Below are 22,699 nucleotides of genomic sequence, written 5' to 3'. Positions count from 1 at the left end.
ACTTTTCCATTAATCTTCTCCCGCTGGCTCTATCCGTGTCCCCGATCCATCCACTGATCCACATATTTCCCGGTTGTGAACGCGTTGTCTTTTGCTCCCCGACAGACATGAATACGTATCGGTCGCGATTTATCGAATTTTCCAATTTTCTTCTATCGAGGAGATAAGATATATTTACTTCGATTAACTTAAATCGACGTCGAGCAAATATTACGATCAAAAGGTAATATCAACTTGTTTAAACTCACGACTTTCCAATCGTGATATAATTTTTATCCTAAAGAAAAATTCGAATCCTTTCACATCGTGTCGCCGTTCCCAAGAAGAAAAATCTCGCACACATTCCCTATCGTACATCAACGCGAGAGCTTCATGAAATTCTATACGCTATTCTAATCCCCGGCAAACTTCGCTCCCCGAAATTTCCATAGTTTCCAAAATCAGTATCGAACTTCGCCGCCAAAGGAAACCACCGCCTCTACTCCATCGTTATAACATCGGGCGAGGCGAGGCTCGAGATGGAAAATGGCAGAGAGGGAAAAAAAAAGAAGAAAAAGAAAGGAAGACAAGGGGAGAGGAAAATTCGCATAATCAGCGAACGGATGAAACGGATGAAATTTCAATTCCTCCACTTTTTATCACGCACGCGTTTGGTGTAAAGGTTAATCCACTTGTGCGTATATCGATTGGGTCATCCGATGCCTCTGTCTCCAATTCTGCTCTTCCAATTAATGTCGATAATCAAGCTCGATGCAGTGCACAATCGGTTTAATCGGACACGTGCACTTTTTAGATCGTCGACTACCCTCGTTTCCCAAGATGGAGGTTGGAAGGGACGTGGTTCGAGATTCGAGGAGGGACGAGAGATCGCGAGGGAATTTGAATTCGAGCACGCACCAGGGCAGGTATCATGGGGAGGGAAGGGATGTTTATTGGATAATAATTGGGAGGACGGTTCGATTGTACAGATTCCCAGATGCAAATGAGCCGTTTTGCACGAACGTTTTGGGAGCCACTTGAACGCGGTCGCGGATACTACTCGTGGCTTTATTCGAGTTCGTTATAAACGCTGTTATTTGTGGGATTTTGGGACTTTTGGCTTTGAGATTATCTTGATCTAGTGGCGTATGGGGTATCGTTTCTATCGATTGTCGGATGAATGATATATATATATATTTCTTTTCCTTCTTTGAAATCTGGTTTATACATCTTTTTTCCAGAGAAATTGTTAAATATTATATATCAAGTTATAATTGATTATATTTCGAGATGTGAATGATTTTTTTATATTTGAATTGTTGGAAAGATAGAATCATTTGCGATTGAATCGATTAATTAATTCGAATTTGTGACACGTTATCTCCTAAAATACAGCACTTATTTGATAAAAGAATGGATTATAGCTTATCTTCTTCTATTGCATTCGCCGCGTATAGTCTTGCATAACAGATCGCGTCTGAATTATTCAAACTAGGTTAGTCGAAAGTTCCAGATAACTAACATTTTACGAATATTTACTATTTCTCGCTGCGAACTTTCGAAGTGAAACTACGCAAATATCGAACATCGATAAACTTTGTCACTCGTCTTATTAACGTTTCATCGTGTTCTGTCCTTTCTACAACTTTCGCTATTTTATAGAGTGCGCGGAACTTGAGAAGGGAAAAAATATATTCACGGTCGAATGGACAAACGAGAGGAATTGAATATACCAAGAAAATCCTTCAAATCCGGAAAAGATTCGTATTTTAAATCGAAACTGAACTTTTCAAAAAATTATCCGCTTCAACATCGCTAATTTTCACCATTCCACGATCGCGAATACAATCGTATAACGTTGCTCGAAACGAATATTCCTCGTCAAATTGATCGATCCGATGTAACGAAGCGTGAAATCGAGACGATGGTTAATGAAACAGAGAAAAGTATTGGTAAGTGGACACCGCTAAAACCTTTAAGATAATCGAACGAGCTTACAGGAAGGATGATTTGGTGCCCGCATAAACAAGAGATTTTTTTATCCTCTTTCGAGTATGCGCGCGATATCGAGAATGTCGAGCAATGGCGGAGAAAAACTTTGTTAGGGATGGAGAAAAATTCAAAGAATTCCTATTTCAACGATATTTAAGGTCCAACATATTCGCTTTTTTGCGTTGCGAGCAAATCACGCGAGGAAGGAAATTCGATCGCTTCGGGATTTCTCTTTTTTCCATTCGATCCTTTTGAACCTTTGGGTCGTTTCAATCTCTCGAAGAGAGACTGGAAAGGCCAAAATGGAAAATGGCTTCTTTGGCCGACACCTCGGTGTCATTCAATCCTTTCGAACTTCTCGTTGAAAGAGGAAATTCTTGTTCGCGTCTCGGACTTCAGTCACAAAAGATGCATCGCGTTTCCCCGTGGATCCAAGAAGAAAAGGGGAAATATTAATTAAGGAGAAGAAAGTTTGGAATGTTTAACGCCGTTTTGGATTAACATCCGAACGAAATCCTTGAATCCTGAACTCGCGGTTACGTAACGAGCCTTAAGATGCGCAGGAGCAAAGTTCATTGAAACATTGGTGATCTTCAACAACCCGTCCTACGCGTCGGGAAAGCTGAAGGAAATTCATCAAAAATCGAAGAGTATTTTCGATTAATCGTAAAACGAACACTTTATAAGATGAAGCAATGTAGATTTTATAATATTCCAACTAAACAAGTAGCAGGATAAATACAGAAAAGATGAAGAAGTTCCAGAAGCCCTTATCCCTCTTATCGTCCTCTTAACAGAGGAGAAACCGAAGCTTCTTATCGAGGGAAAAAAAATTCTCGACGACCTCGAAGTAATCCTGGTCGTTGCAGCTACACGAAAGATTCTTCGACTTTCGTTCCTCTTCGAAACTGGAGAAGTTTGCCAGAACTGCTATAAATTTTGATGCATCCCCCGGACGGGCAAAGAAACTATTCTCGGTGCTTTTAGCGTGCAACTCTCCCAAGATTGCTCTCCTTTTTTTTTCTTTTTGCTGGTGTTTCGCAACACGCAGTTACGACCACTCTCTCGAACGGGCAAAAGCCGAAACTTTGCGCCGGAATATTACGAGGGTTATATGTCGGGGCTCTCTCCCATGGAACTTACCAGGCCACGTTTCGTACGCGATCGATTTTCGTTATGAGGGTTGATTCACGTGCTCGCCCTAGCGACGTAGGGCGGGAATCCACCACGTTTAAAGCCGAACAACGGATAGGGTATATAATCCAAAACGTTGGGACGAATCAGCAGGGCAGCCTCGATCCTCGTACGCGTTTCAACGGTCGTTGTTTCATCGTGGAACCTGTTGGATGTTTACACCTGAACGACGGTTTCACTGGGGGGAGAGGAGGGGGGATCACACCGATGCCAGGGATTATCGATGCCTTCTCTTCGTTTTTCGCACTTTTTCAACACTGAGAAACTGTCGGAAAACTCGGCTTTCATTTCACACTGAAACACACAGGGAAGACTTTTCATTCATTGGCGACAACAATTTTCCAATCACTTGGCGAGCGGCATCCGCTTCTTTCTTCTCTTCCCGAAACAAATGCCAACACCTTTCCACGAAATCCCTATCATCGATCGACCGCTAATTAAGCTAGCCGATCCAACCACCTCGTTATCTATAAATACACCGGCCAATTATACCGTCGTTTCACCCCGATCCATCCATTCATCCTGCGTCGTTTATCCCTGCGCCTGGACCGACGCACGACCGTTTTTCCCACACGATCGCACCAATTGCCGTTTCACGCACGCACACGGAACGGAGAGAGAGAGAGAGAGAGAGGGAGGGAGAGGGAGAGAAAGAGAAAGAGAGAAAGAGAGAAAGAAAGGGAAAAAATAGGAGGGAACTCGACCGTTTTATCGCGTCTCGAGAGCAAATCCACGTGACAATGTTTTCCACCTCTAATGTCGCACTCGACGCGGAAACAGCTCGAGGATCCGTGACATCCCTCAGGTTCGTGACACTCCGACGATCCTCTCTCTCCTCACCCGCGACGTTACTCACACGCGTGAGACCGTGGACGTTAACCTTCCAACCGCCCAACCGAGATTCACATTAGACCTGGCTCTCGTCGTTGGCGAACACCTCCCTCGCCCCCGTTTCGCACCCCACTCCTCCCGCGTATGTCCGCGCCCGTAGCAACCCCTAGAACGATACCCAACCGCGATGACGTCCTTCCCACGAGGACGTTCTCGGCGGAGCGTCGATCGACCGTCGACGCCACATGTACCAATTCCTAACCTCGAATCCCGATGGTTAGCTTAGAACTTTCGCCTCGTGCCGTGCTGTCCAACCTCCTCGCCGCCCCTCCCGTCGACCACGTGCATCGAAAGGACACTCTTATATCCTTCACTCTGCGATCCTCCACCTCGATCACCACCGATCACCAGTAATATCGCACCCTGTATCCAGGCGTATCGATCAATTTGAACTCACTTCAGCTCGCAGTGCACTCGAATTCGACGAACCGAGCGATTCAACGCCTCGTTTCTCGTCCTCGACCGACTCGAGGACTGATCCGAACACCGCACACCTCTTCCTCTTCTCTCCTCCTTTCCACGGTTCGGTGGGGCGCGCGGCAACGCCAAGTCGAACGCCGATGGGAACGGCGGCGAGCACAACGTTGGCCGCACGCTTTAATGGAATAACGGAGAGAGAAAAGTTCGCGACGGGACCCCCAGGAGCGAACTCGACGCAGCGTCGCTCGTTCCGGAACGAACGACGCCCTGTTGTCGTCGCGGCACGACGGGGTGAACGCACGACTTTGCGGATGACGATCCGCGCCCTCCACCACCTAGAAACTACCTTCCGCCGCTACCGCCACCACCGCCGCCGCCGCCATCTCCACCACCACTCGTCCCTCGCCCACCTCCACTCGCTCCTCGCAACTTCCACCTCCACTTCCTTCACCAACACCACCCCATAACCTCCCTATCCTCCACGTGTGCGTAATACACCGAATATTACCAATACCGAGCCGCCTCGTTGGCAAATCCTGCCCTACCACCGCTGCCTACCGCTGCCAAGCGAGTACACACGAGCCGCTACCCGCTTCGAGCGTAGCTGAACATCAACACGCTGATATTAACGCTAATGTTCTGCATCCTATCCCCACCTCTCCTCCCCGTACGTGTGTGCGTGCGCGTGTGAACGGGGTTACAAGATAACAGGGTTGTGAGATTACGTAGCGAAACAGTGGTACAACTGCCGGCGCGGGGGGTTGTTTAAATTTGCTATCCGTCACCCGTGAAACTCCGTTGTTGTTGCCCCGTCAACAACGGGGGAGGGGTGACTGATGAACGATCACGACATTCCATACATCCTCTGAATATTCTATATCGTCACACGGGGTGACCAATTTCTACAATTTCTTCGAAGAAACCGAACCCTACTTCCCCTTAACGTTATCAACCTTGTTCCACCATCGTTATTGTCCATCGATATTACTCCTCCAACGTTTTTCCTCTGCCTTGCGCAGAGAAACATCCCTAGCAGACAGACCTTTCCGAGAGCACCGTTCAAACGCGGTTACCACTCACTCACACCCTTGCTCCTCCACGATCCGTACACGCCCCTCCTGGCCGGATATCGACACCTACCACGTCCGTGGATCCGTGGACGAGCACACGGAGAGACACAGTCCCTCGGCCAGGCCGGAGAAAAGCAGATCCTGCCGCACGAATTCTACGCGGCACAGTGGTTCTCATTCACCGCGCAGGTCCGTTCGTTACGGTGGTGGTTGTTCGGGCGAGAATGTGGGGGAGGAGGGGAGGAGAGGGCGAGGGTGGGTGCGCGGCGTCCTGCTTCCTCCTTAGGCCGATCCTCCTCGCGTGTTTACGGGTCGCCACGACGCAGGCGCCACCACGGGGTTGGGTGGTCACGGTTCGAAGTACGGTCGGCGTCGATCGAATCCCCAATTGGGTGGGAGATGTGGGCACCTGGGGGCTGTTGGGGCGAGGGCGGCTCAGTCTCGAGGTTAGGGGAAAACGGCGAACCCTACACATCGGTGGAGGCCTCGCTTCGATAACATCGGCCGTTGACGCGGTTACACGCCGCGGTATCTTCTTATTCTTCTTCTTCTTCTTCCTCGTGAATGGAGAGGGGCGAGACGAGGATCCCGAAGTTCGTTGGTCGCGCGACTCTCGACGAGGGTTATCGTTGTCATTTATTCGTAACCGGGTTCTGTTCCAATGACCCGATTCGAGCGTCACGGAACCGGAAACGTGACGGTACGTGATGGGAAGGGAGGGGGAGGGCTCGTTCTCTCGTCGATTCGTTAATGTCGTGGGATATTGGTAACAATTTCGCGATTGAATGATCGGGGAGTTTCGATTAATTTTCTTTCCTGTATGCACGTATGCGTTCCTGGTGTGTTCTCGATGGGAAACGGGAATTTTCATCGATTTCGGCGAATGATATGATTCGATCTACGCGTAGAGAAAATAGAAATGTTATTTCTTTCTTTTTTTATTTTTTGTCAATTTACGAAGTAGACATATAAATGAGAGAAATGTTTATACAGCGTGTACAAATATTTGGATAGTCATTGAAACTTTACAAAAAGTGAATATACAATATTTGTGCAACACTCGAGTCTCCGATATGAAATTTTATTTAACATCGAAAAGGTTTGGTGTTTGCATGCGTTTGAATCAAAAAATTTCAAGTCAGCGATCTTTTTTTTTTTTTTTACTTTAGTTTTAGAATTTTGAAATAGAACGAATTAGATCTGAGTTATGAGATTTTATCGATAATATCAGTTGAAGGGGGAATTTTTTTTTTTTAATTTAGCTCGCTAATTTTAAAGAAAAATCGATAAATACTGCATTGTCCCGATTAATTAAACTTGCTGTACGAATAACTTGCCATAATATTAATTAATCAACAAAATTAAATTAAACTGAAGTATAGACGATGGGTTCCTTTCGTGCTACTAAAAAATTAAAATTAATAACAAATCGACAACATTTTTTGTTTCGCTTTGTATAATTTAAAAGTCTCGAGAAAATTTCTCAACCTTTTAATCTCAGTAGCAATAAACGTTCCGCATATTTGTAGGTACAAACGCGATGCTGGAGCGATGGTGGATAAAGTAGAGTAGATCCAAGGGCAGTCGTGTTGTATAATGCATATAAAAATAAGAAAGCTATCACACCTCGTAGCTCGTTCGTATTGGCCGTCTCTTTGAAAAAATCCAATCCTTTCCATGCTCCCTCTTTATATAAATATTTGCACGAAAATATTTACCCTGTTCGTTTATCGGACAAAAATTCCTTTTAATAGATCGTACCACGGGGAAACAATGTACGTGGATCGAGAAAGGAATAACAAGAAAAAGTTGGAACAAGTTGTGGAGCACCAAAGAAAAGAGAAAGAAAGCAAAAAAAGAAGAAAGAAAAAAGTCCTGATGGGAAAGAACAAATTTACCAAGAAGGGAGAAGCAAAAGTGAGCCACGAGTTACAAAAGATATTATAAGGATGGGCAATTCAACGAACATTTACGCGTGTTCGAGCAACGACAAAAATCAAAACTCGCGTCTGGCATCGGTTTAAAATCGGATGGAGCCACTTTACGGATCGATGGAAAAATTTTTCGACGAAACGCTTGAACGCTCGGCAAATCTGTAACGAACATTCAAGCTCGATAAAGAACCTACGGGAAGAGAATGTCGACGGATTGATGAATTAATAAAAAAAGAAAAAAGGAAACAGGAAAAAAGAAAGAAAGATAGAGGGAGAGAGAGAGAATAGAAAACAAAAAAATAGAGGGAAGAAAAATGCAGCCAGTCGGACTCGTGACGGAGCGAATCAAGCTCTGAGATCGCGTTTCCCTTTGTTTATTCGTTCTTTGTCTATTCATTCACTCGCTCTTTTCAGGTTTGCCTACTAATGGAAGAGCAGTTGAGAGTGTGTCAGTGAAACAGGTCGATGTTCTGTCCGACGGGCCTGAATTGAATCCAGTTCGTCGTAATAATAAAAAGAAAACGAAAAAACAAAAAAATAACAAAAAATAACAAAAAAAGAACATGGGATTCCATTTGCTTGGCAACTGGTACGACTGGCAGAAGGAGAAATCATTTCCACGATATGACCTGCATGCCAAGTTTCGCGTGTTTGCTTTAGCCCCGTGGTCGCGATCCATCATCCTCTCCATCCTGGTTTATCTTTCAACGAACCCCATTATACCACCATGATCGAGTTCCTAAGATATTTTTCGGGGATAAGAACCCGTTCTGAAGCGATCGGTTCTCCGGGTCTTGAAAGTGGATTTTGTTTGATGAGGATATTACATCAAAGTTTTACGCCAATATCGTAGAACTTTTTGTTTCTCTCCTCGATATGTAATTTCCTTACGTATATAAATCGTTTTTGAAAAATTGATTGTCCAATATATATATATATATATATATATGTATGTATAATTTCTATATACATCAATAAATTTGAAACTTGAAACGAAAATGGTATAAACTTTGGGCTTGTTGAAATAGTAGAGCTAGATTATTGATGTACGTCGCTGGCTATAATATAGTGGCTCTGTCAATTATGATACAATAGGTTCGAGAAGCGTGCTCGCATTATAATAAATCATACTTGATCACAGCTCGTTAAAGCAAATTCCCATTAGAGTTCATTCAGTTGTAGTTCCCCTAAACCGAATAGTTTTGGCCATTTAAACCCCTGAAGAAAATTGCATCGAATCTCTCCATTCAAAATTTTAAAACGAAGAAATATGAAATCTCTTTATCCAAATAATTCTGAAATAATCATTCCATTTCGAAAAAAAAAAAATTCCAAAATCTTTCTGCGAAAACGTAGAAAAACCCATAAACGCGCCCCTTTAAACGCGCTCCACGATCCACGAGACGAGAATTTCTCAATATAATCGCATCTCTCCTCCGCGCATCATCAATCAGTCACCTGAACACAGCCACGTGCACCAGCTATCCTCGAATAAAGAGTCTGTTATTGCTCCTCGATTTACCTACCCACCCTTGGTGATTCGCGAGGGGTCGCCGACACTGAATTGCCAGCTTCCACGCGGCTGCTTCCACGTCTCGAGTGGCGTGGCTCTCTTACCTCGGGGGGGTTTAAAGGGCTAGAAGGAATCTTGAGCAGGAGGAGAACATGGAAGGGTGATATATATATATCGACTTGCCCTAGACCTTCGTTTTACTTAGCCTGAGCTTGCACTTCCACGTCCCCATTACGAGATCTCGGATCACTACCCCTCCGGCTAGTTGTGACCCCACCCTTTCTTTTTCCTGCCTTCGAGCGTCCCTTTTCTCCCTCGCCAATCCTCCCTACGTGCCCCCCTCTCTGTGATCCTCTCCTTCCTTCCCTCCCTCCCTCCCTTCTTCCTTTCCTTCCTTCGCTTTACGCCCACGCGCGATAAGGGGTCTCGAACAATGGATGGGTTATTACCGGGGGAAACACGCAGGACCCCCAGGACTACCAGCTCACCGTCCCTATGTCGCCACGCAACTGTACAGTGCTCCGAGCTCTGCACTCTTCGTTTTATTTCATGCAAACCGTTCATGCCGGTTTTATATCGTCTTTCCTTCGGTCAAAGAGAGGGTGTCTCTCGTGTTTGGTTTACTTTGGTTTACGTCGTGCTTTCGAGTGGACACCGGTGGATGGGTGATATTCTTGTTTTTACGGAGGGAGTTTTAAGAGAGTTGGGGAGGGGGGAGGCATTTTCTAGCAGGAAAATGTCACGAGTCGAGTAACATTTATTTTAGCCGCTACGTTTACCGACCACGCGTACGTCTGAGAAGGGATTAAACGTGAAATTGAATTTTGCACGGTTTTCTGTGAAAAGTTAATTGTGCGCTGTTGCGCGACACGGAGAGGCAGATATTATTTTATTAATTTCTTCACGTTTAAATTATTCGCCGGATCGTGAACATTTAGAAATTATTATTAATAAAAAAAAAAGGAAAAATCGTTGCTCGTCAACTTTTATGAATATTTGAACGAATTGGATTGTTTCTTGATTAATTGATTCGCAAAGAATTAGGTTTGAAAGGTAGTGAAAATATATGGATATGGAAAATTAACAAGCATTTTTATCCATTGGCAAAAATGATATATTTCGAGAGGCAGAAATTTAATCAAATCAGAAACAATTATCTTGCGAAGAGCGTGAAATGGGATATCGAGGCGTGGTCAGGTGCGATCTTGGAAATGGCGCGAATCTCGAATGAAAGGGAGGATTTAAGCGCAAATCTAGCATTCGAATGACGGATGGTAGAAAATGTCTTGGAAGTGCCTGCTAAACCGAGTGTCGATATTAATACCAAAATCCGTATTAAGAAGGAGGAGATCGACCTCGTTTCTGGCGCTTGAAAATCGCCTCCGCAACGTGCTCGAGAGGTCGAAAATTTAACCGGTCCTCACGGAGCCGAAATCTCTTGGCAAGGAGAAATAACATTTCGCCAAACTTGTTACGACCGAAAACATGTTTCGCCAACTTATCGCGTGATTATGTCTCTTTGGAGTTTGCTATCATTCCGTTGTGGATTCTAAAATTTCGAAATTTTTCTGTTTGTTGTTGTGAAAGATTGTGAGAAATATTTGCTTCGATATCCCATGAAATTTTATAACTCGTAAATGTATTTAATATTTCAATTGAGATTCAAGTATTCAATAACCTATATTTTCCTGAACTTTAATTTACGAAATAAACAAGTTAATCAATTAACAAAGTTATCAAGATGATATACGATTGATCAATAGCATATACGAAAAAAAGAAAGCCTCGTATTAATTAAACAAATCGAATATTTCCTTAATTTTCCCTCGATCCTACGTCAATTATTCCCTAAACACGACATCCTAAAACTAGCAAAGGGACAACAATAAACTTTATTCGAATCCATCGGCTAATCAATTAATCAATCACAGGAAGCGAGACTAACAACAAGACCGCAATGACGGAACAGAATTCCACTTTCCTCGCCAACTTCCATACTCTCTGAGTGCTCTTCGCCAAGAAATCGTTCTTAACCGCGACCTCCTCAAAACCGAAGATTTTCCACCTGGATACCCGTTAATCAAGTCGAAAAATAATCGAGAGGAGATTAGAGGAGGGAAAGAAATCCAAGCTTCCAAGTGAAAAACCTCGCGCCAATTCTCTGAGACCAACTGTTCGCGCCAAACTTTCTCCTGCATTGCGGAGAGGCTACGAAAGCTCGGTCTTCTAATAAACTTGCCGCGATGCAAAACGTGGAGGATTCCTTTTCTCTTGTGCACGTGCACGATACTCGCGTCTGCGCAATCTCTCCATCGTTGTAGCGTAGGGCTTGATTGTGGCGCAGCGGCGCGGAAGTGCGGAAATTTTCTGGACAAAAGGATCCGTGGAGAATGAGGTCGGTTGGAATCGGCTTTGCGAACGGGCGTAAGAAGTTGGGAATTAAGAGGAAGTTGTAGCCGGAAGGCGAGGGAAAAGGATGCCAATCGGTGGAGAGGCGTCTTGGGGGATATATCATTTTTCGATCAGGAAGATGTTCTTGCATTGGATACGGCGAATTAAGGGTAAGAAATTTTGTACGAAAAGAGGATTTCGTCGCGATACAGTTGTTCAAGCAACAAGAGAATGTGGTTCGTATTTCTTATTCTTCTTAATCCAGTTTGGATTTCTTTGGAATAGAATAATGTGCGATTAATATGTATTATCAACGTTATTGAATTTATCGTGTCAAGAGGATCTAATAATTATCGTGTTAATATATTATCATTTCCCGCAAAATCGCGTATATATTTAAATATTCCATCGAATCGTTCCGATGTTTCATCGTTGAAATTCGAAAATCGATGGTGGAAAATATGCGGATTCGATGCATTCTCAGCGACTCAATATCAATTCCCGTTTAAAAGCTTTCAATCAGTTTTATCAAGTTTTACCGATTTCGTGCCCTTTGTACGTTACAATGGAATCCACCAGCCGTTTCCATCCTGTGACGTTTACGAAAAGTGGAAACTGTTAATACGGTTAAGCATAATTTCACATACGCCTGGTTTTGTTTCGGCGTGGCGTAAAACGCGCAACCCGGCCGAGAAACGAAATTCTCGTTTAGAGAGGGCACAAAGGGCCAGGTTAGACACAAAAGGCGTAATCAGAGCTTTGTTCGCGGTCACCATGGTGATATTTATTTTCATTGTGCAATTATTGCCGTAATGTCCATTCCTAATGCGAAACGTTGCCGCGTTTAAGTCGGCGAGAATTTCGCTCGCACGCGTGTCGGCTTATTTTCCTCGTGAATTTCGCGTAAGCGGATTCTGTCAATTTGTTGGTAAATCGGTGCCTGTTAAACTTTCATTATCCCGTAATGACGTAATTGCTTAAAAATACGGGAGGGAGGGAGAAACGTAGTGTAGATTTTCCATCATAAATTTTCATCCCAATAACTTGTAATTTATTTCGAAGCAAAAAATTGAATCCGAATCTTGATACGTTTTATTTTTTTCTTTTTCAGAGTGTGTTAATGTATAATAAACTTTTATTACGTGTAAAGATAAATGGTATAAATAAGCAGAATTTATCTTAATTATAGAAATTTTTTGTGCGAATGATTGATATATTTTTGCATTTGTGTAATATTTACCTGATAAATAAGTTTAAAGAAACAGTATAACTATAATTTATATTGAAATATACGTCGACATATATTTTCGTAATCGTACAATTTGATTTCAATATTTTATTATTATATCCGTAAAATAAATTTAACGTGCATCTAAATAATTAATATTTACAGACGCATATTTAATCTCTAATTAATTTCAACAATCTTCGAACTTTTATCACACACGCACATGCACACAACAACGGTAAAAAAAATTAACTTCTAGAGATAGGAGAAAACAAATTCTCATTTAAAATCAACCACTGTTAAACCACTGGATCTCGCTTAATCCAAAACTTTTCCACATTTTTCCAAGACTTAATTTCCAATTAGCCCGAGAGCATCAAGCATCGGTAATGATCCTTCCCAAGATACAATTTAAACGAATTAAATTCGCCTCGAAGACGAGCTCGCCAAGAATACGCTCTTTTCTCTGGCGTCCCTATTCCATCCATTACACTCTCCTTCTCCCGCACGCACACTTTTCACCCGATGCGCGTCCAACGTTATCGGATAGTCGTTGCCTACGTGTCCGTGAGCGCATTCCATGTGGCCGGCTGTGTGCGTTCACTTTCTCTGCTTTTCGCATCCCCCATGAAACTTGCTCTCGACGGGGGTGTTGATATCACCACGTGAATATGCATCCGACTACTTGAATAACGATTCAATTAGGCTTGTTGTTTTGTTTTCGATGCACTTTGCCGCACTCGATCGGTGAAGCGTTCGCTGACGTGTACAGGCTGCCTCGAAAATGTTTCGTTAAAATTTTATTCGAGATTCGAAGTTTGCCGAGTTTCTTGATTAAAATTGGCTTTAATTTTAAATTGAATCCATTATACTCTCGATCCACTTTTCCTTTAATCAAATTTTCCATTTTCATTTTACACGCTAATCACAACTAGCTAATTATTTATACAAATCATGTAATACAGGAACATTGCTTGTCGATCTTCAGAAATTTTTCATATAATAAAGAGAAATTAATCATGCGCTTTCTTTTTTTCTCCCCATAAAATTAATATCGTCGAAACGTTTCTCTTTGAACGGCGTTTGCGCGAGCTTTCCTCCCCACTCCGACAACACCAATTCCACGTCGATCTCTCCTTGCCTAACCAATCGCTTAATTACCGAATAATCATCGTGCCTGCGGGCCGGCACACGCACAGACGTACAGAAATCTGTCTCCAAACCCGATAGCTCCAATAGCCCAATATCTCTAACTGAATATCCACCATCCACCTGATAAACTAACACGTACGAGACATTCGTACTCCCCCAAAAGCTTACAACACCGTATACATTCGACTTTACCCATCGATTCGACTTACGCTCTCTTCCACCCTCTCGCCATCCTTTCGCGTTTGCATCAACCCTCGTCCACGACCCTACCCTTTCTTCTTCGTTTCACCTTCGCCCTTCCTCTTAGCGACTCGCTAAACACTCGCAGCTGCCACCACGTTCCCAACTCTCGCGCACCAACCCTCTCAACCACGGTCAACCTCCGCGCGAATCAACCCCGGACGAAGGGGTTGAGAGAAGGGGAGACGAGAGAGTGAAAGCGGGGAAAGGTATGAAAGGCGTGGAGGAAAATAGCTGGGACAGGAAAAGAGCTGGGGAAGGGTGGATCACCGTTCCTTCTACCAAGGAAATATGTGTCCCCGTGGGATTACGCTCTGTCTATCCGCCAGATACTTCCGGGATAGTAATTATTTTGGTGAAGAGACGCCGTCTCGCGGACCTTGAATGAAACAAGGATTGCCTCGTCGTCTTGGGGAACGGTTTATTTAGCGAGAGGGGAAGAGGGCCGAGTTCGGCAAAGTGTATTCGTAAGACTCGTAAAAGTCTCTTTTCCCATGGCGATGAACGTTGATGAAGTTCGGTGAATACTCATTGGTATTGTGCTTCGCGACTATTGTACGAGTAGTCTATTCGATTCGATTCTGCCTGGTTTTATTTTTTTCATTGGAATTCATTGGAATTTGTTTATTTTTTGTTTTTTTTTTGTGCGTTTATCGAGGGATTGGGTGAATTTTGTCGAGAATGGAAGAAGAATTAATGCGTGAAACAAATTGAGAAAATATGGTAATGTGGATATTGTGATGACGTTTAAAGTGAAAATATCGAATGCAAAAGGTGACTCAAAGTTTCGAAACATTTCATTAAAAATACCGTTTTCCCTTATTATATCGTGGAAATGTAATTGTTTGGATTTCGCTTCTATGTTTAACCGAAGAATATCCTTCGTTTGATGAAGACAACTTTGTTCAAGTTGATGTTTAATTTACCGAGTTTTCTGAAAAGTTTGTAATTATTCTCACAAAGATGGCGAGATAACTTTATGATACGAAAATTATATTTCCACCTTCAGTGTCTCTCATATTGTTTCGAGTTTTAACTATAATTTATTAAATTTTCTGTTAATTTATTAACAACATACTTATAAGTCGTACTCCTTTATTATCGAAGAAACATAACGAATATAGAAAAAAAAAACGGAAAAAAACCCGTAGATACTTATACGAATTTATAAAATTTATTTCACAGATGGAATCTTTATCTTTATCTTTTTTCTTTTTTCTCTCTTCCATTCCACAAAAAGAGGAAATGGAATAAACTGTAATATTGATTTAACACATGTCGAGTCGGTAAACGTCTTATCGCTTCATTCAGCGCGATTAAAAGCTGTCGCGAACGCCTGCAGGTGAAGCACAGCGGACAGCCCTGTCACCCTTCGGTGAAATCGTCCCACTCAAACAACTTGATAGTTTAGCTCTCGAAGCAAGATTGTAAGATTTCCTCGCAAACGAATCTTCTCGTCGGGCAAATAGACACAAGCTGCTTAAACTCACCGAACAGATTGCTCTGTCCATGAGCATCGGCCACCTTTCCTCCACCTTCATCTGAAACCTGCATTCTCTTTTTTTAACTCTCTCTTTTTTCTTTTTTTTTTCCTTTATCTTATCGTTTCTCGCGATGTTCGATTCTTGAATTTTATCGGATGCTTGTCGACCTTGCATTATTTCTCGCCACCGACTTCGACAGAGTTGAATTTTGCAGAATCGTGGTACGAGGGGAAAGGAATGAATATTCATCGATAGAATTCGGAATTACTATGGAATTTCTTATCGAGAAGCGTGAGAAACAGATTCCAAGGAAATAATTTTGAATTGGAGATAAATGGTGAGGATTTTCTGTGCACATTTGGGAAATAATTTTAAATTATCCATCGTGTGAAAAAATTGAATTGAACGTTTGCAAAAAGTCGAGAATATAAGTAATTTTATCTCAAACGTTTCGTTTTTTTTTCTTGTTGAAATATTGAGAAGAGATATAGCATAGATATGGTACATAAAATACTACTTTCGATAACTTGGAGAAAATTGTCATCGTGTTCAAATTTTTAAAATCAAAATATAAAGAAAAGGGAAAAAATGATAATACATACATCTTCTTTGCATGATGACTTATCTTAAGAATAATTCCAATTAAAAATTCATAATTAAATCTCAAACGTGGCTACAAAAATACATATTTATCTAATTAATCGCCCAACCCAGAAAAATCATACAAATGTTATATTTCCACGAAGATCGCGTTAATTGCTCTCGTATAAACGACATAAAGCTTGCACAAGTCAAACATTAATTAATAGGCCGGTAACGAGTTGGAAACGTGAGGTTAAAAAATACGAAGTTCGACCAGTGAGTGATACTACTACCTATCCCCGTAATTAAGCAACTTCTGCGCCGATATTTTAATAGCGAACGACGCTGCTTAACCCAGATTTCAACTGGAGCACGTTTTCACGTACGACGCGCTAAAAGTCAATGAGGAATCAAGAAAGAAGGGCAAGAAAAAGAGAAAGAAAATTTTTTTGAAAATAAACGATACGTATGTAAATAATAAAAAGAAAGAGTGGTAGAAAAAAAAATAAAATAGAAAAAGAGAAGAAAAGTAAGCGTTGCCGAAATTTCGTTTCTCCGTCACCGATGAAGAAAAGGGAGAAGAAGAGGATTGAAGGGGAGGCAGGAACACCACTGGAGGATTCAAACGATGAAACAAGTATCGCGTTGCAAAGCCTCCACCGGCTACAGACGTGCGCGCGACTCATTTTCGGAAGTGGTTCATTTTTTATTATTCCCTTTTCCCTCTCTGAGTCGTGAAATGTCGTTCAGGAGCGTATCCTCTCGATGAAACGTCGTCGTGGCTGCACACGAGGAGAGGAAGGAGGTAGAGAGGGGAAAAAAGAGATGGGCATCTCTTCCACCTTTCCTCCACGCCCCTATCCGTCGAGCTTTTATATCGAAATGATTCTATCGGATCGCAAAGAAGAAAGGCAGGAGGAGAATTTCTGTAAGCGGGCGAGGGGGGAATAATGGGATGGGATGACACAAAGAGGATGAATTTTAATCCGTGAAATAACCATTCAAAGTTAATACGTGTAATGAATGAAATGGGGGGTGGAGAGTGGAAACGGCATATTAGTTTAATATTCCGCTCCTTTGTTGATATTTTCGTTTTAATCTGTGCTCACGTGCTTTCGTTACGATAAAATATCGGATAACTTCTGGGGAGATACTGAGGAGGAGAATATGAAACTATGTTGCGTGCACACTATGAGATTGCACGGTTTATCTAATTTTATTGGAACAACAGTTGTATGTAATCGTACACATTGGTTTTTCTAAAAAAAAAAAAAAATATTTGATAAAAATATTTAATTTAACTTGTTCGAAGAGGGTGTACTTGTTTTTGAACGATATATTAAAAAATTATCGTGAATCAAATTTTTCACATTATTGGATGAAACACGGGGAGAGAAATGGATAATTGGCGAGAACTGGAATGAAACGAAAAATTGAATTATCGATTAATTAAGCTGAGAGCTAAAAGTGTACGTAATACGTTCATCGATGAAGACAATCGTTGGAAGTAACAGGATACAGAAAAACATAGTACACCGAGCGGCTCAAATTACGAGACAAATGTTCAAGAAAACGGCTGGCGAGAGATGAGCACAACTCATTCTCGAAAGTGCTACGTTTCTCGTGGCTCCTTTTCCTCTGTCTCGGCCAGGACACGCAATTTAGAATGCATTTCTGTAATTTAAAACGCAAAGAAAGTTTTTGAATTCGAAAAAAAAGGAAAGAAAAAAAAAGAAAGAAAAGACAAGGAAACGGAAACGGAATAAAATACGAGAAAGGAAATGGTAGGGGGGGGTTGTGGTTGGACAATACGAAGACGCTAAGAAACTTTCTCTCGACGTTTATTTTATTTTTAAATGAGTATAAAAATTCTTAACAAACGTAGAAAAAACATGACTGTTTCGTGCGTTTCATGAAATATTCAGAAATAAAGTAAATGAAGGAAATAAGGGAATAGGATAGGAATTATGGAACATTTCATTTTAAAATATTTTACGTGAATAGATCTCATTTTACTATATGTCATAGATATGTACATATTTTAAGCTCTTGCAGTGTATAAAATATTATAACATATATTGTAAATGAAACTCATAAATCTAATAAAAAATGATAAAAAATCACAAATTTATTGAAAGAAACATTAAAGAAACATTAAATGTGAATGTCCTACATATATATATGTATCTTCATAAGTCATAGTCTGACTAGTTCTATCATCGTTCTACTGTAACCTGTTCAAAATTCTTTTCCTGCGTACGATTCTTGAAACGAAAGAGATATTTGTACAATTTATTCGCGTATAGACTGTAAATAAATTTCATCCTCGATTATTTCATATATATATATATATACAATTTTATTTTTTCTTTTTACAAAAAATCTTGAAATCAAATAACACGGTACGAAGAAACTCATTACGCCTTTCTGCCAGAATCGATTTACACATCGGTGTAAATCGCAATTTCATTCGCAAACGTTTCTTTGTCCCTTCCCCTCCTCGCTTCCTCCCTTATCGAAAACGAACAGAATCGAATCGTGACTACTCGTGAGGAGGGCGAAAAATGAGGAACAAAAAAAAATGAGATATAAAGGAAACAAATAAAAAAAAAAGAGAGAATGAAAGAGAGTACAGAGACAGAGAGAGAGAGAGAGAAAGAGAAAGTACCGGCAGAAACGGTATAATGGCAAAGGACTCAAACGAGGAGACAAGTGTCGTGTGACAAAGGGCCACTGGCAGGGGTTGCGCACGACTCATTTTCGGAAGTGGTTCATTTTTTATTATTTACAGCCTCGTGTACGGTGCGCTTTGGACCGGTTTCCACTCCGTGGGAGAAGAGAGAGCGGAGAACGGGAAAGGTATCGGTTGGAAAGAGACGGATAGATCGAATATATATATATAACAGGCGACAACAGTCGAAGAAACTGAGGAAGAATGAGCGGAGTGAAAGAAAGAGGAAGGAGGGAGGGAGGGAGATAAAAGGAGAGATCGAAAGGAGGAAAGGAGGATTCTTTCTTTTTTGCGTATCGCACAATGGGGATGGATTCTGTCGAACGGTGGGGAGGGAGGGAGGGAGGGAGTGAAAGAAGGGATGGAATATCGGTGTCGCCGTCCAGAAAGGATGGAAGATTGTTCGCGAGCGTTCTGTCACGATTTTAAACGGCGGCTTTGGGTGGCGGGTCACGCGGGAGAAAAGCCTCTTGAATGGAAAGTTTGGAAAGTTGAGGTTGGCCCGGTTGGACCTCGTGAACGACTTTTCATCCGGTTTTCGATAAGGGTGAAGTGGCCAATTCTGCCAAGTTTCGCCGAGGTAATTACTGGCCAAAAGTGTAAGTGGGACGAGCAACGCGGAAGAAATGGAGGTCTTATTGATATACAGTTTTTTTCCATTTGGTGACTTTGGTTAAAATTTAATTGGAAACGGAAAGGGGAAGATTCGAGTCGGCAGAGTGAATAGTTTGAAGGGTTTCGATCGAGGAATGGATAATGAAACATATATTGATGAAACAATTTCTCTATTGTGAGAAAGAAGATGTATGAAAATGTTAGTGGAAAATATTGTTTTACAGAATTTTCATTATCTATCTCTTTATCTGATGTCGAATCGTATTGAATCGCTTTATGTTTGAAGATTATACTGGAATACGTGATAAACCCATTTTAATGATTAAAGGGGAATAGTTTATATGACGTAGACGAAAAGCAGAATACTCTGTTGAATTCAAAGGAACAAAATCTTCAAAAGGGAATATATAATATTATGACAGTCAATATTTTTGAAATATTCAAGAGGGTGGTAATAATATATAATTTAATCTCAAAACCAAATGATCGTGAAACAACGGAAAACACGAAAAGCTCTTTTACATTTATCGATCTATGCGTTAAAATATCTTTTCAGCAATTCTTTCTACGTATTAAGAGAATTTGTTCAGATCCTAAAAATTTTGCAATAAAAAAGTTAAAGCATATTTATATTTTAACAATTATTTTTATTTTTAATTCCTTTTCCTCTCCAAATTTATCATTTCCTCTGATGAACGCGTAGATGTCCGATCCTTTTGCGCAAACAAAGGTATACAAACGCTTCTCCTTTAATTTCTCTCTTCGAAGTTACGGAATAGATGGGGTGCAAACACTATTCGGGTTGTGGAACAATCTAAGTTTATACAATTAAGTTAATACAAATAAACAATTCGTTTGTTCGATATGATGTAATTTCAACTCGTATTTATCAAATTTATTAATTCCTCCTCTTCTTTATTTTTATCAATTTCTCCTCTTCCTTATTTTTATCAAATTAAAGCATTATGTATTGCTATTGAATTGAATAATGCTGTCACTGAATTATTCTCTCTTTTCAAAAAATTTATAATAGCATTTTTTTCTAGGATGAGTTATCGATTTTAATATTATTTTGCATGAAACGACGTTTTAAAGATTTAAGTAACTTCCGTAATAAAGAGTGTACCCAAAGGATTCGGGTTTGAAGATCGACGAATACTTAGAAGATTATTTTTAGCTTATTAAAAGATCACCCATTTCCAAATTGGAACGATGTTAAATTTATCGCTACTTTCACAGAATTATATTTAAAAATTAAATTAATAATTGACAGTTGATAATTATTATTATTATTAATTCGATTCAACTTTATTAATCGAAGTAAGAAAACATCATAATCTCTTCGTTGAAAATACAATGCTAGAAATCTTTTTTTCTCGATTTACAATCTTTATATATGTCTTATGAAAATAAATAAAGTGAATATCGCTGAATGAATTTAAACTTTATGAAAGAATAATGTATATGCCCCATTCTCCATTTATTTTACTTAGGAATAATATTATTCGAACGTTGCGTGTTCAATGCATGATAAAAAATTATCATTTCGCATAATTTTAATTATATGATTATAAAATTAAATTTTTTAATAAAAAAATATCTATTTTTAAAAGCATGTGGAATAATACGTGGGAATTTTTAATTCAACGCGTTCGATTTAATTTTTTAAACGTGAAAAAAACACGAAGAATTTTAATAATATCCTTATATTAAATACTTTATTTCATTGTGATATATTTTTCGAGATTTTTAAAGTCACGTATATTATCTAAGATTATTTTTCAGAAAATTATAACAAAATAGAATTCGAAAAAATAGATATCAAAATACAATACAATACGATAATTAATAAATTGATCACGTTGAAATTTTAAATTTAAAATTATCTCTTATATTTTCTACATCTAAAGAATTAATTAAAATTCGCGCCTTCGGTGCTATGATAAAAATTAAACGCGCCAATTTCAAATTACCCAATTTAAAAGAATCATGCATTTAACCTCAAAATAACTTTCACCATTAACAATATACACGCTATCTTCTAAAAGGGCCAATTTCACCTTAATTACGTGTTAACGTTCAATCGAATGCGGTCGAAACTCATTTCTCGATCGGTACTAAAAGATCCTCCTCTCACCGTATTAAGAAAATGCGACTCATATCGATTAAGCTCGTATCGATTCGTTTCCAGCTATCGTTAACCCAACTAGAGAATATGTTGGAACGAGGATATCTCGTCTACGAGGAACGTTTCACGTGGAAAGCCTCGAAATTACAATCTCTTCGTAAAAATCGTAAAGTCTTTCCAAGTTTTTTCTAATATCACTTAACTTTTCTACGTCATAGGTGTCGCAACGACACCTTTAAAGAGTTCTTCGTCACTCGTAGGTAAGAAATTTCGATTGATATCAACCACGTAATTGCACAACTCGTGAAAACTTGGCCAAAAGTTCAACGTACAGAATATCTTCTTGAACATATTTCGTCGGTCAATGCGCAGCCATTTTTAGGTAGATGTTAATACCACTTAACAAATTGCTCGTTAACCTTATTGCACGGAAAATACGGTTCGTTTCGGGATTATTAACTTCGTGGATGGCATATTAATGCAAAATAATTTCCTCGAGTATATTTAGCGTTTATTATGGATATTATTTTAGATATGGATATTTTATTTTTAAAATAAAATAAAGATATGTAAGTTACTTAAATAATAAGATAATAATGTTCATTCTTTTTGGAAAATTTCAATCATTCACCTTTAATAATTAATAAATGAATTAATACTGGAGATATGTAAATTATTTATATTCTATTACTCTCTATTTCGTTTCGATCGAGATTAGAATATTTTTCAAAAATATCTCTGAATTTTGCACACTTTATTTAACTGGAAAAGATTCTAAACGCATCAATCCGTGCACGAAATCCTAGCATATCACGATCGCAGAGAGCTCGTTCGTCATCGTTTCGCAAAGCAATGAATGTCATAGTCCCCATCTCTGACATATTTTTCACCTCCTTTCAACCGATCGTGATTAATCGGCAAGTTCAGCCGTTGAAAGCAATTTGAAACGACGCAAGTAGAGCGAATAAAGGGACAGAATTAATTACTGGATGCACTCATTGCACATTGATCCTTCCTCCATCTTGAAAGCATTTTGATAGGGAAGGAAAGATTTTCTTGTAATAATAATAGTGGAAATGAAAAACGTGTAAACTTAAATCGAGTAGAATAACATGAAATTTCTGCAATAATATAATTGCATTGAATATATTTTAA

General features: G+C 40.1%; 1 protein-coding gene and 1 long non-coding RNA gene across 3 annotated transcripts in view; one reads left to right on the top strand and one right to left on the bottom strand.

The window, feature by feature from the left end:
• LOC107995622 (mediator of RNA polymerase II transcription subunit 12) overlaps positions 1 to 4,816 on the bottom strand; it is a 464,763-nt gene extending 459,947 nt beyond the window's left edge. For both annotated transcript variants that reach the window (XM_062073896.1, XM_017053239.3), the window contains exon 1: positions 3,115 to 4,816. The gene's annotated coding sequence lies outside the window, so the exon portion shown is untranslated. The remainder of the gene's footprint in view (positions 1 to 3,114) is intronic.
• Positions 1 to 22,699, top strand: part of LOC107995627 (uncharacterized) — a 143,771-nt gene that overhangs the window by 105,868 nt on the left and 15,204 nt on the right. The window lies entirely within an intron of this gene.

The sequence above is a fragment of the Apis cerana genome, linkage group LG4 (genome assembly GCF_029169275.1).
Source record: "Apis cerana isolate GH-2021 linkage group LG4, AcerK_1.0, whole genome shotgun sequence".
Taxonomy (NCBI): Eukaryota; Metazoa; Arthropoda; class Insecta; order Hymenoptera; family Apidae; genus Apis; species Apis cerana.
Note: the sequence above shows the minus strand (reverse complement) of the source record. Positions and strands in the feature narration are given on the sequence as shown.